The 13,801-nt window shown below is 33.2% G+C and overlaps 1 protein-coding gene across 1 annotated transcript in view; it reads left to right on the plus strand.

The window, feature by feature from the left end:
* LOC108577998 (serine/threonine-protein kinase mig-15) overlaps window positions 1–13,801 on the plus strand; it is a 192,983-nt gene that overhangs the window by 91,585 nt on the left and 87,597 nt on the right. The window lies entirely within an intron of this gene.

The raw sequence follows: 13,801 nt of genomic DNA on the forward strand, positions 1-13,801 counted from the left end.
TCCTGTTTTCACTGCTCTTCGTATTCTCGGCGCAGCATATCTCTTATCTGTCGCAAGATCTCGCTCTGTATATCCGCGGCTTCCTCCGATTGTTCGGTCGAAAAATGTCCAGAAGGTCCCGGATCGTTGATTACGGGTTTCATCCGCCGAAGGAAAATCGGCTAGGTCTGGATCAGTTTGCATCAATGGGACAAATAGTTCGGCCTTGCTGCCCATTACTGCGAAATTGTAAACGCGTAGTAATTCCTTCAGTTCAGATATTGTATAATCCTGCAAATCTTTTTTCTGTTTTCTAAGCATTTTGACAAAACGAAAACACTTCCGCAAAGCTCAATGTAGATACAGTTCAAAAAAACGAAAATCTGTCATCCAAACTTATAAAACAGACTTCTGTGGACACACGCGCACACTGAATTTTTAAGTGTCACCAACTGTCTAGTCACAATTCTCAAGATGTAACGGTCAAAGGCACGTAAAATAACAGTCGCGATAAAACGTAACGTCGTGCACTGTATTAAAAAGTTGAATCCCACTTCTGTAGAAGTAAACGTTAAGCGAAGGTTTTATTTTTCCAAATTGTCGCGTGTCCGTCTCAAACCAGCCCTAGTCAACGACTGACTATCGATCGCCGGAAACGCAAATCCGCGCCCCGGGCGTCCACGCTTTCGGCACGCGTCAAGGCGCAGTTCGGCATTCACTGATAGATGTTGGCGAACGGCGGGCATAGCCTACCGACAAAGAGCATTGCCTACTGCGGAGATTTCAATCTGTAAGGTAAGGAAAGAAGTGGCAGACCAATGAAAATTAATGTTCATGAAATAGCAACATTAATTGAACAAAACCCAAGATACACAACAATAAACATTGCCAACATGTTAAATATCTCACGAAAACCAGTTTCATTACATTTCAACAAATTTGGAATGACAAATAAGTATGACATTTAGATTCCACATGAATTAACTGAGAAGAATTTACTGGGCTGTATTTCAATTTACAATTATTTGTTAGTAAGATATAAAAATGATCCATTTCTAAAATAATTAAATACTACAGATATGAAAAATGGATTATTTTTGATAATGTGGGAAGTAAAAAACATTGCTCTAAATCAGGACAACGACCATCAACCACCGCCAAAGTTGGATGTTGTTGTTTATTTGATGGTATTACAATGGTATCCTTTATTATGAAGTTTTATCAAATAACCAGACACTTAATACCAGAAAATATTGTTCACAATTAAACTGTTTAAAAGCAGGAATAGGAAAGACACTTTGAATTTTATATGTCAATTTTTTAATAAAATAGCGAAAAATGTTAAAAGGAACCAACAAGTTACACAAAATATGGCAGAAAGTCATAGAACAAATTTTACATAAATTATTGATTAGATATGTTTTATATAAAAGTAGTGGTGCTTAATATTCTTGGAAAGAAGTGCGAACAAACTTATTACTCGCTCAAGTACATTAACTTCTTACGAACATTACTGCAGTTGTGCTGGCGAAGCTAGTACGGGTGAGGAATAGCACATAAAATGTTACATAAAATGGTATTTTTGATTAATTTAAAGGATATTATTATTGGACTTTTTAAACAAATTATTTTATGCATGATATCCTAGTAAATAAGTAGTCAGTAGTATCATTTAAAAAAATATTATTGTAGTGTGTCCGGGAAAATAATATGTTTCTCCGTTAAAGGGTCACTTCCGACTCTGTCCTCGGCCCGGGCCGTCGCTCTTTTATTGTTTTCACATCACATGTACAGTAGCGGCCAGCTACTTAAGACCGCTGGGTAGTTAAGGAAATAAACAGTTTTATTTTATTAGCTAATTACAGTTTTATATTTATTAGCTAATATTTTATTTATTGTATTTTTCGTATACTAAACTCATATGAAATACATTTTGAAGTATGTTATACCATAATATCGCAATAATTTTATTTACAACACTATTAACTACAAATATTTTTAACATTCTCTCAGATTAGGTCGTTATAACAGCGGACAACTACTTAAGACCGATTCGTGTTTTTCATTTTTTGCTTATTTTCACATTACATAGTTGCATCAGATCCTTAGTTACCATCATTGTTGACATGGTTGCGATGGATCACTTCATTCAAGATCGCAAACAATTGTTAATCAGTCAACAATCATGAGTCGAGAGAAGAACATACCTCCTGAACTATGAATTCAAATTATATTATTGAGAGATAAGGGATACTCATTTTCGGCAATTGCTACAAAATTAAATATTTCCAAAACGGCGTGTATACAACTTGTAACATAAACGCTCCCCAAACGTTTACTGAACCTCCTCCACCTTTCACCGTTGATTTTATACATTTTGGCGAAAATTCCTCGTTGACACGACGTCGAACATACAATTTACCATCTGACCCCATTCTATTAAACTTGGACTCATCGGTAAAAACAACTTTTGACCAGTCTGCTACTGTCCAGTTGCGATGATTTTTAGCGAACTGTAAACGAAGTTTTCGGTTTCGTTTGGAAATGAGTGGCTTCTTGCGAGCGATGCGACCCATAAGATTAAATTCGTTTAATCTTCTTCACACTGTTCGACACCAGATTCATTGAGAACTTGTTTGGCTGTTTTGTAACGGTCCGCTTCAGAGATGCGGTGAAGAATGCGATCTTCTCGTGCTGTTGTATTACGAGGCCTTCTTTTACGCGACACGTTACAAACTGATCCTGCCTTAGATATGAATTGCATTGCCTGTATGCACGCCATTTTGGAAATATTTAATTTTGTAGCAATTGCCGAAAATGAGTATCCCTCATCTCTCGACGTTGAAGGACTTAGTGTTATAGATCGTTGAATTGGTCTTCAAAATAGCTGTCATATATAAGTAAATAAAATATAGCATTCCATTTAAAGAAACAAAGTTGACCTTCTTATCTCGTTAACCCTTTGCAACGAAATAAAACTATTGTTATTATACACTGACTCCCATACACCTACGCAACTTTTGTAAGATACATTTTGACGAAATTTTAATTACAACGAAAATAATTCAGGTGATAAAGTTAGGTGGTACACCCTGCATAAAACTAAAGCCGAAAATAAAATGATTGTGAAGCAAGTGTTTTAATAAAACGTTCCTGATGCACATTTTGTACGCAAGATATTGCTATAACAACGGTATAACAGGGTGTGAAGAGATTTTCATTGTAAAAGTAAATTGTGGACATTAAATAAAATTTCTTTTTACACAAAGCTTTATTTCTGAGAAAATCGATTTTCAAAAATCGCCCAAAATTGCGTATGCATGTAACAAAGGAAATGTTCCCTGCTTCCACCTGTATTAAATTTCTAACTTTGTAAACCTTAGTGATATCAACGTGATATTTTCGTACTTTATTTGTTCCTCGAATGTAATGTTATGTTCGCCGAATGAATTATTTGTTAGCCACAACGCTGCAATTTTTAATATTCAGAAACGAAGATTCAAATGAAAAAACTTGATTCCGTATTTTCGATTTATTTTTGCAAGAAAAATTTTCTCACGCTCAATTATACCATACTCTGTATTAAATTATCCAGTTATAATAATGGTAACCATTTTGTCAGAAATGGAAAGAAAAATATGACACTAGATTTGAGCTATCAGAAGAAATGAACGATTGCTCCTTATTAGGAGCAAATATTACATGTATAATTACACGTAATACACGTTTTCTTCAAGAAAATGAAATATCTGTAAATGTTCACTAATCTATATTTGCCTATAACGGTATACAGGATGATGAAAAAAGTTGGGGCTAAACTTGAGGAGCATGTAGTACTCATCGAAACAAACAAAACAGTTTTAATAAACATGGATACGAAAATCAATCATTTCGGAATTACAAGATGTTTTCAACTTTGAGCCTGTAATACAGTAGCAGACTCTATTGCGTGTGTATTTAAAACCTATCCACTGAGTCGTTATAACTTATCACTTATTGCAAAGTCAAGCAAAGTAAACATAATACTAGCACTACGTAATCCTAGATACACGTACAGGTAATTCTCAGCACCGATTTCAATGATTTCAGTTTTCTTAATTTCACATTTTTCTCCAATAAGGATGCTATATGCTAAGGGATTAAGTAAATAAAGCCAAACGTAACTCAAACTTAACGTAAACATGTACTAAACACAACATAAACTTATCCCAAACCTACAAAATATGATATCCAACATTGAAAGTATTTTTGCGCATATCTTAACAAGTAAAAAAATCTAACGGTAACATGTATACAGTAAAATTGTTTAGAATGTTGACCTTGACAACATATTTCAAGGTCATTGAAATTGGTGCTGAGCGAACATACATGTGACGGGGATTACTTGCGTTTAAGAATAAAATGAAAGATACATGGAATACGACTGGCCAATTCTGAACTTCACTTTAGATTTGATTGTTCTACTTTATTGCGGAGTGCATCAGAATGTATTCTGTATGAGTCCGAAAAACGTCGGTATATTGTAATCGATTTAGAAAAGTAGTTTAGTGGTGGTTAAAGCGTCTGGTCAGTGACGCTACGGACCCGAAAATTCTGCGGGGTCGAATCTCGACTCTGAAACCTTCTTTTCTTGAAAGACTAGAGTAATCTCTCCCACAATATTGTAATTTAGGAATTTTATAGGTTACACCTCAAAAATCTACATGGGTTCGGTCGGAGAGAAATTTATTATAACAGGAGTAATTACTGATGGAGACCATCTTCTATTTATTAGCTGCGTATGATTTTCATAACATACAAGGGAACTTCGGTAACCCGAAAATTCCGATTTTTTTGAAACTGCAGGTTTGTAAGGGACCTCAAGAGAAGTATCAGGCATTTTTTTTTTGGCCCTTTTTTGGTTCTTCGGGGTGAAAACAGCCCTTGAATGAAGATAAGCATTACCCTATTTCCCTGTATATCTTTAAAACTGTAGTAAATATAAAAAAATGTTTGTAATAAAAATTTAATGGCTTTTTATGCCTTATAAGACGATGCTATTAAATTAATGAAAATTCTTTGTTTAAATAAAAAATTTTCCACCACCGTTATTGTGAAATATTTTGAATTTTCTGTCATACCGAAAAATATGTCAAACAAATGCAGATAAATATGCTAAATATGTTAAACTTATGGAATAATGTAATATTTAAATAATTTTAATCGATACGTGCTTTTTATGCGGTCATCATTGCACTTCGAACGATGCGTAATTGTTACCAAGTATATGTGTTTTTATTAATTTATTAAAATATTATAAACATTTGTTTATATCTACTAAAAAAAATCGGAATTTTCGGGTTACTGAAGTTTCCTTGTTAAATTTTATAAAGAGTGGGGATGTGACTTTGTTGTAAACTGCTTAGTGCGATTTCCAGTGAAGATGGATGATGGTCATCGTTGCAGTTGGAAATAGGGTTTGGTCGTCGTTACACATATGTCACTCAGCAACAGTAAACAGAACAGTCCATGTTGCACGCGGCGTGTGCGTGCATAGTTATCTCTCATTTGCGTTTGCGTTATTTAAATAATAATTGTTCATTCTTATACCAGATCTGAAATGGCAGACATGCATTTCATGTACAGTAAAGTTAAATGGCAATGTTAGAGAAGCAGCTGCAGATGGAAATAATATTTCACTGACGAAGACATTTTGTAACTCCGAAACGAATGATTTTTGTACCCACGTTTATTAAGACATCTTTTGTTTGTTTTGATAAATACTACATGCTCCTGAAATTTGGCCCCAACTTTTTTTATCACCCTGTATAATCGGCACTGACAGCTCCAAATCTAATCATATAGAAATTCTTGGTATTTACCTAAGAATATAAGTTAGAGTAATTCCTTCGTGAAGTGAAAATATGAACAACCACTAGAAACCTTATTTTTGGGAATATGCATACAAATTTTCTCAGAGTAATACTGAAAGGAGATCAGATATATAAACGTTACAAAATAACATCGTTCAGCATTATTTGAATTTAAAAGATTCAGTGTAGAAAATTAATTAACACAAATTACTAGTTTTAATGTTCTTCGTAGCTACAAAATTTGACAAAAAAAAAATTGCTCAACGTAGATTACATGGTAGTTAAGGAGTTACTGTGTGTGTGTGGTATACACAATGTTTTTATAACCGATATTGTTTCTATGATGTGCAAAAATCAATCTTGTTCGTTCAAATGATACATTAATTTTTTTAAGTATTTTTCAATAATGGTCATTAACATTTTAATGATCAGTCCTTTCGCGCAAAAACCTGCTTCTGTCGCCGATGTTTTTTGCAGGTTCGCAACATTGTACAGACTAGAAGTAGTATATTTGAACTCAAAAAAGCAAAAGATTTGAACATTTTCTATTGTGGCCCTTGATCATCTCTGATGTTTAAATTTTCATTTTGTAACAAAGTCGCAACTATTTATATCCGTCCTTCTTTTTAATTAGAATATATAAGATCAAATTTTCGAAAAATCAAACATCAAAAAATTTACAATACTTCAAAGATACTAGTTCTGAAGATATGATGTTTACCGGCTTACAGAATTCAGTTTTGAGAAAAGAATATTGAAAGCGTTTGAAACTAGCAGTTATTTACGTGCGTGTTTTGTTTAAACTTACGTAACTTCGTTGATTTTTAAGGGGCGCGCGCGCGCACACACACACACTGTTACTCAAAAGTTGGGTGCACGTACTAATAAGAAAGGTATTCTTAATCCTTAACTGGTGAGGTAGGAATCGTATTACTTAACTGGTTATGTGGGGTCTGACATACCCTAATTAAATATTAACTTTGTATATAAAGTAGAGCCTCCCGTATCGGTATCAATAGGAAGACAAATGTGGCAAAATTTTATTTATTCAAATGGAAATCAACAAAATTGACACTTTGTTTCAATATTTAAGGTTCCCATATCTTTTTGGCTACCAAGTCACATAAGTTTTTTAGCATAAATAAGTGTGTAGAGTTAGATTTTTTTTTTTGTACATCATACCATCGGAGCCCTGTTTCAAATGTCTCGAATGCTTCGGCGTGAGAAGGCGCGTCCCAAGGAATGTATGTCCGCTATATCTCCGTCAGAACTATCGTCTTCATCGCACTGAACCCATTCCATTATATCAACTTCATACTAAACTGTTATGATTAGGATTCATTCGGCCGAATACAGGAAAGTGTACATAAGATTGTATGTATGTATATATCGTTACGAAACGGATGTTCGGATAACAGGACGTTCATATATTAGGGTATTCGGATAATGGGGGTGCGGATACGGGAGGCTCTACTGCTTTTTATTTGCAAGGAAAATAAACACAACTAATTGTTTTATATTCTCATATAAGAAAACATTGGAATAAACAAGTATATCTTCAAGTATCATTTTAGATTAAAAATATCGTATAAAAACAAATTAGATGGAATAACATCGTTGAAAAGAATTCTGCACGTCTTAGCTATCTTTTATCACAATCTTTATACAAAAAAGCAGCACAATCAATACAAATCAGCAGTCGACATTCTCCACAAATCTTATTTGTTTTTCTATCTCTTGATCTTGGACAAAGAGTACCTACATCTTCTTTTCTTGTGTTATTCTTGCGGTATCACAGTAAACGAAGTTTTGATAATTCTTGACGTGAGGAAATTTTTCATTGTATATCTGCGTCGCAAATGAGGTTCTATCAGATGAAAGGCAAGTTATTTGGTAAAGTTTGATCTGGAGATATTTTTATTTTTAATAAGACTGTTGTATAAAATATATGAATTGACACTTGCAATATCTAAGATAGCATGGAAACTTGCCATTGGCTAGCGTCTTGTACGCCTACTAGTGGAATAGTGAACATACATAAGTGTTGAAGTGGTGTCCTATAAGCCCTAGAACTGTTACTTTTTCAAATTATACAATCAACTGGTAATGTACACTTACTTCGCATGACTACACAAAGACTGAACCATAATGAGCTTATCACTAGAGGTCTGTGCATGTATGTCTGGGCATTTGATTGCCATTTGTTTAAAAATTTCATGAGGTTCCTCAGACCCCACCTCACCAGTTAAGGGTCAGTTTGTACTTTTGTCGCAGAGTTAACACTTTATTTTTTTTTAATCTTTTGGATATGTAGACATAACAAATATACTCAAAGTAGGATATAATAATTAGAATACTTTCTAAGAAAATGTTATAATTATTAAATGTCCCGTTCGTCGAAGTAACCACCTTCTTTATGAGTATTTTACATCATTTTGGTATTTTTGATATTAATTTTTGTAAGTACATATTCTGTTTGTATTGTTTTCCAACTATTGTATAAAAGTTCCCATAAGTGTTCTTTTGAACTTGAACAATGGTTCTTAACTTTTTCATTCAATTCATCCCGTGGTAGTTCTATAAAATTAAGATCTGATGATTGTGGTTACCAATGTTCTGACCAATTAGTCGTAATCATATTCGATTCCAATATCGTTTTGTAGCCTTCTTTCTTTAAAGTATCGTCATTATTTACAATATCCCTTGTTCCGTTGAAGGAAAAACGTCGTCAGATAAGAATAGAACCTCCATCATGCTTTACTGTGGGCATTCTATGTACACCGTGGCTTAATTCGTTCGTAATCGAATCGGTAAACAATAAATCCATCTCTTTGTACCAAATACTTCCAATTTTTATTCACTGGACTAGAGCGCCCTTTTTTGCCTATCAAGCGTCCAATTTTGATATTGCTGAGCCCACTTAAACTCTTTTTTTATTTTGCTGTTTTAAAAGGGATTTCCAGGTTGCTACTCTAACTTCTAATCCTGTTGCTGACAATCGCGGTATTATTATCCCTAGTTTTATTCAGTTCCGCTCGAACCTCTGTGACTGTCAATATTCTGTTTCTCTATGAAATCTTTTTATTCTATTTTCTGCGTTACTGGTCACTCTCGGTAATCGTTTTTCTTTTGTACTCAATGTCACAGTCTTCTTACACCGTTCGGGAGTACGATGAGATAATTTTAATTTTTTTGCAGTTTCCCTGACTGAAAATTGTTCTTTATGTAGAGTTACGACACCATTTCTAATCTTCGTACTGAGTTCCTTGCCTCAGAATCAGATTTCATTTTAGATGTACAGAACGTACTCAGAGAAGAATGATTTGGTTCCTAAAATATCATAAATCAATTTAAACTACAAAGGCTTGAATCTCGAAGTCATAGACTCATCGTTGTAATATCAGGAAAGATCATAAGCACTGTTAGTTGCGATAAACATTTATTATCTGCAATTGAAGAAAGGCTGTGTATTTTCGCAGCAGTAACATTATACAGAAAATATGTAAAGATTCATATAAGGATGGTACAGGAAATATATAAGGAATGTCAGACCCTGCAAGTTACATTTAAGTGTAGAAAAATACAAATGCGGTAGGTGCACCCAACTTTCGAACGGTAGAGCATATACTTACACAGGGTGGTACTTTGAACATAACGTAGTTACAATATTTTATAGAAAGGGAATTTTTAATGTGTTTTAAGTTTTTTTAATTTGAAAATGTTAAATAAATGAACACTGATTTTATGCGCATCCTATGGTGGTGGTCACTTACGAAAGCAATCGTTATAACTTTCTAATAAAGACGCACATATTCAAACAGTATGTAATATTCAAGCTAACTTATTAAATACATTTCGTGTCTTAAGAAAATTAGGGAGAGGTTCTGATCTAGACAGTCCAAAATGATTAACTTTGTAATTTTTTTGTAAAGAAATGAAGAAAGGTATCTGTGTAAAATTTGTTGTGCTATACTTATTAGTAATTAGAACTAGAATTGAAATATATTTTTATTTACAAAACAAGAATTTGATTTTCACCATCCAAGAAAGTTTTCATTAACATAATTTGACAGATAAAATACATTACTGTTGTTAAACATCAGAAACAAATATTGTTTACAAAATTTACATTAGGTTTACCGTAAATACAGTGCAAACAGTTGAAAATTTGCCACACGATGCACTTTCTTATGAAATATCTTATGTCTAATTATTTAGACATTTGTTTTCAATTTATTCTTTTGTTGTTTTATTATTTTTGAGAAAAACGTTAATTTTGGAATTTTTTCTGAAACTAGGTTAATCTGCTCAGAAAAAACTATCTACTTTCATAAATCAAAGGTTCAAATATAATTCCTTTATTGGTGTGAGAGATCGTGTGCGTCAGGTTCGAGAAAGTTCAATTTAAAGTTTGTAGTGACAATTTTTCATCCCACGCACCGTCAAATTTGAGTTTTGAATTATTCATCAAGTGGATGCAAAATGGGTAGAAAAAAAAGTTTTGATTTTTTAACCTTCTAGAACAGTGATAAGCAGTCCGTTGCCCGTTAATTATGTATTTATTTGCTGTCCCCGAAGCTGTTTGTGCAATTCACTTCAATTTGCTAGTGTGACAAATTTTTACGTTTAGCATGATATATAAAATAATTTTCAAAAAGAGCATATGGTTTCAGTAACGATAATATAATGAAAAAAATGGTATCGGCGGTAGCGACTTGTAAACTTTCAGAAAATAAAATAAAATAAAAATTTATTCATTGTTACCTGCGTTGAAAATAAAATATTTCACCCTGTAATATTAACAATTTTTGAATTAATAAATTAGGCTCTCTAAGATTGTGGTTACAGCTTATCACTGTTCGAAAGTGAAACCTTGTATGCTTTGATGGAGAAATGAGGCAAAAAATATTTTTGTTTGCTTCATTTGGTTTTAGTATATTGAGAGAAGAACTACAATCAATTAAATTATAAGTTTATTTCAAAATCAAGGACAGATTATGTTTCACTAATAAAGACAAAAACATTATTTTCTCGGGAAGTAATATAGATATTGTACGTGTCTTAATATCGAACATGAATTTTGTTTTCGTCATGTTATAATGTAAACTATCAAACAAGACCAATGTCTAAAATACATAGGGGACAGCGGGGTAATTCCGGCTACATAAGCAAGAAATACTATAAAATTTGAACAAGTCACACATTTGTTAATTTTTTGATATTAATTAACAGCTTGAAGTGTCCAGTTTGTATAAGTATGGTCGAGAAGGCATAAATTTACGTTGTAATAAAATTAGAAACAAAAAACGAAAAGAGGTCATTTGGCTGGAATTACCCTCCTAGTGGGGTAATTCCGGCCATTGTTTTTTCTTTATAAAAGAGTTAAGAAAACTGTTAAATTAATAAAAAATTTTATTATTTTTTGTTTTAAAATTAAAACAGTAGTTAGTAGTAGTTTCACTTTTTTTTGCTAACTGGATATCTTGGTTTCCTTCCAATTTTTGTAGCAACATTAGAACCTAGAAATATTTTAATTTGTAAAACCATAACTTAAAATAATATAAATATGATGAAAATGATAACTACTGTAAATGTAATGTAAATATAAACTATATACCTTTTTTAATTCTTTGCAATGTTAAAAGCTGGCTGGAATTACCCCATACCTCATGTTCAGATATTTGAAGTAATAGACTGAATTGAATTTACATATCACAAAAAACCAAATGTGACTTTGAAAGTAGAAACATTTCTCGAAATGTCTGAAGACATTTATATCGATTCCAAGCACTAATTTACCTTGCTTAAAAATTGGCCACCGTTATAAGGTTACGTTGCAAAATGAACATTCAGGGATTTGTTTAAAATAAAAGACTGCTATAGTCACAAAAATGATGAATATTAACTAGCCGCATCATTAACAAGTGGCAGTACCATACAGAGTCAAATCAGGCGTTTTTTATTTTAAAAAATTAAAGTGGCCGGAATTACCCCGCTTTCCCCTACATTCCAATTTCGATCAAATTTTTAGTATGTACACTGCCGCTCAAAAGTATGAGGACACCCTATAACACGGAATAACTTTTTTAAAATTGGGCCAAACGACTTGAGTTTTTTTTTTTTAGAAGTTAGAAAGAATAGTTTACTAGATGACGTGTGAAAAAATTATGAAAAAACTGCTATTAGTCGGAATCGCGAAGAAAATAGCGAAGGTCACTATTTACAACTTTTTTATCTAGGCTTGTGATGAAAATTTAAAACATACGTTTTGTAGATCTATGTCAATTATACACGCGCTGAAAATTTCATCGAAATCGGTTAATGTTGCTATGAGCTATAAACGGTTAAAGATGGTGAAAATCGCACTATTTCCACGACTGTCGGCCTAGAACTGTAATAAATCTGAAGATTCTTACATCTTTCGATGCCTATCGCTTGTTTCTCCATCCATAAAATTTTTTTCAAAATTTTTTGTACCAGTCATCTAGTAAACTAATCCTTCTAACTTCTAAAAAAAACTGAAGTCGCTTGGTTGTACTTTAAAAAAGTTATTCTGTTTTAAAGGGGGTAAGAACACTTCTATGACCCACTGTATATCTGATGATATTGAGACTGTACATTTTAAAAACAACACGAATTTTATACGGAGACTAATACAAATGCTAACGCAAGACTAATAAAGTAGCGTCATATTACATTTTCCAAAATTTTTTAATCTCAGCTGTGATAGGGTTAAAGTACATTTATGAATTTAGTATATAGAGCGTTAGGACAGTTTTGTCATACAGTTACGTCTGTTATTATTTTTCGAAGTACTTCATTTTCCACATTTATTTATTTTCATTTACATACGTCGTTCCATGTAACAATTCACTGATCTTCGCCTGCTAAACGATGTCCTTGTAACTAACTTTCGTCGTGCAAAAATTGAATTCAAAGTCACAAGGGTAATGAAAATTCTAAACTATGTGGGAGACGTTCTAGTAATTTTAAATCTCAATTTTCTAAAAAACGCTGCTTGATATGTGCGTCAATATGTGCGTTATTCGTTCATTTCATGTTTTCTAAAAAAATTCGTATATTACCTACAGGGTGTCCCGTAACTCCTCGAACACCCGGAAATGGGGGGTTGCTGGGGTGACTGAACAACTTTTTCCTTTACCAAAATGTTGTTTGAAGCTTCATTTTTGAATTATTAACGAAAAACACTGGCCAATCAGAGCGCGCGTAGAGCTCGCGCTCAGGGACGGAGAACAGAGGCTCGCCCGCGCGCGATCAAACAAATGCGTACGCGTCACTTCTCGGTTATCGATCGCTGTCAAAGAAATTTGACTTTGCACCGCTATTTTTATAAGGCTTAGAGAAATGGGTTTTTGCCGTCATTCCGACATTTGTATAAATTTTTGAAAAAACTGCAATTAGTCGGAATCGTGAAGAAAATAGCGAAGGTCTGAAAATAGCCTCTGTTCTCCGCCCCTGAGCGCGGGCTCTACGCGCGCTGTAATTGGCCAGTGTTTTTCGTTAATAATTCAAAAACGAAGCTTCAAACTGTATTTTGTAAAAGGAAAAAGTTGTTCAGAGTCACCCTAGCAACCCCCCATTTCCGGGTGTTCGAGGAGTTACGGGACACCCTGTATATAGGGTCAACCACATAAAGTGTTACAAACTGTTTTTTTTTTTTTTTTTTTTTCTTCGAAACTACTGTAGATATCATCTCGAATTTTTTTTTTTTACATTAGATGTGACAGGGGATAATAATATTTCAAATAATTCTTAACCTAAAATACCTTTCTTTCCATACGTTTCGACACCTTCCCAAAGTTTTTCTTCAGAAAAATATTCATAGTCATAACTCTTTAACTACACAGAATAAAAGCATATGTTTCAAGTAAATGTTATGGTGTTCGATAATAGCTATCCGAATAACTAAAAATTAATAGGCCGTTCCATTTTAAAAAAATGAGAGGGGC

The sequence above is a fragment of the Habropoda laboriosa genome, unplaced genomic scaffold (genome assembly GCF_001263275.1).
Source record: "Habropoda laboriosa isolate 0110345459 unplaced genomic scaffold, ASM126327v1 scaffold769, whole genome shotgun sequence".
Classification (NCBI taxonomy): Eukaryota; Metazoa; Arthropoda; class Insecta; order Hymenoptera; family Apidae; genus Habropoda; species Habropoda laboriosa.